This window comes from Alnus glutinosa, chromosome 4, assembly GCF_958979055.1.
Source record: "Alnus glutinosa chromosome 4, dhAlnGlut1.1, whole genome shotgun sequence".
Classification (NCBI taxonomy): domain Eukaryota; kingdom Viridiplantae; phylum Streptophyta; class Magnoliopsida; order Fagales; family Betulaceae; genus Alnus; species Alnus glutinosa.
The window spans coordinates 16,051,941-16,053,609 of NC_084889.1; the positions used below are offsets into that span (position 1 = coordinate 16,051,941).

At 41.2% G+C, this 1,669-nt stretch overlaps 1 long non-coding RNA gene across 1 annotated transcript; it reads left to right on the forward strand.

Moving 5' to 3' along the window:
• The first annotated feature begins 681 nt into the window (after positions 1-681).
• On the forward strand, positions 682-1,358 carry LOC133865406 (uncharacterized). The gene is made up of 3 exons (XR_009899713.1): positions 682-751; positions 847-929; positions 1,022-1,358. It is a non-coding gene; the product is annotated as an uncharacterized LOC133865406 (long non-coding RNA).
• Positions 1,359-1,669: the final 311 nt, after the last annotated feature.

The following is a 1,669-nucleotide window of genomic DNA, read 5'->3' on the forward strand; positions in this document are numbered from 1 at the left end:
CAGGCCGGAAAGCCACTGACTGGGCCGGACGCTACTGCCACCGACCGGACTGGTTCTTGCCTGAAAGTTCTCAAAGCTAATGGCCCCGATCGGCGGTAGAGTCACATGTAGGTTCTTAAAAAATCCCCCAACCGAAAGAGCATCACCACCCCACCATGGCACTGCCCAGGCCGAAAAGCCACCGCCAGCGATTGGGCCGGATGCTACAGCCACCGACCAGACTGGTTCTTGCCTGAAAGTTCTCAAAGCTAATGGCCCCAATCGGCGGTAGAGTCACATGTAGGTTCTTAAAAAATCCCCCAACCGGAAGAGCATCACGGCCCACCATGGCACTGCCCAGGCCGGAAAGCCACCGCCAGCAACTGGGCCGGACGCTACCGCCACCAATCGGACTGGTTCTTGCCTGAAAGTTCTCAAAGCTAATGGCCCCGATCGGTGGTAGAGTCACATGTAGGTTCTTCCTAATCTTCAACCTTTGTAATAGGGCATTGAAATCTTCTTGAAGATGATCCTGATTAATTCTTCTTCCCAAATGTATCATAATTTTGGATTTTTTTTTTTTTTTTTTTTTCTATTAATTCACTCTTGGTCCTGATTTAAGAGTAAAAGATTTTTTTTTTTTTCTTAAGTTTATGTATAATCTATAGGAAACAAAAATGCAAATCGCACACAAGGTGCATGATGAAATGCCTCAACCGTTTTTTATTTTAGCCTAATTTCTAATTGAGAGCCCCTTTTATACCAGATTTGGGTAAGAACAATATTACTCTCTTTTTTAACTGGTAAGAATTTATGAGCACAGATTTGAATTAGACTTCTAACCAGATATGTTTGGTGTTTGTAAAGGACGTTTGGAAAGGACTCGGGCTGAACTCCAAGACCCTGCAGATTCAGTGCTTTTGTTGGAGGTTCAAGCAGATCTTCGAAAGGTTAGCTTCTTTAATTTTCCATTTAGAAAAACTCTCATTTTCTTCTTGTGCTTTTAGCTGTCGTTTCTGATGGATATTGTTTTGGAATTTAGAAAGAGAAGAAGCTGAGAGACATCTTGAGGAGTGGAAGCTGCATGTTAAAGAGGTTCCAAAAGTGTCAAGAAGACGGCATAGATCACCATTTCTTCTTCTCTCAAGTCGACATGAAATTAGTGTCGAGGGTCTTAAACATGTCTAGGATTACATCCGACCAACTAGTTTGGTGTCGCAGTAAATTAAGTCAGATTGGTTTTGTGAACAAAAAGATGCATGTAGAACCATCCTTCTTGCTTTTTCCATGTTGACAGCATTAGCTTTGTCACGGCACACATGTACATAATAGATATTAGATAGAGATCTCAAAGTAACAAGTTTCGAAAATTTTGGCTACTATGCAGCTAATCTGTCTAGTTGCTAGATTTGGTCTTGCTTCCATTATAACTATGTAAAAAGTGATGCGTTGACCCGCACAGCTTCAGCAGGACCATACTAGCTTTAGGTCAAATTTCTTTGAAGACAATTGTATCCTCAGACAACTTTTTTGCATGAAATTTTTCTTCTGATGGAAAGTTTTCCTTCTGAAACAAAAAAGAGGAATTGGTACAACACTGTATGATATGATTCATTTCACAGTAATTGTAGGTGTAGACAGATTTCAAACCACTGCAACAGTAAAAAGATGGTTGATTCGGTGGGAAATC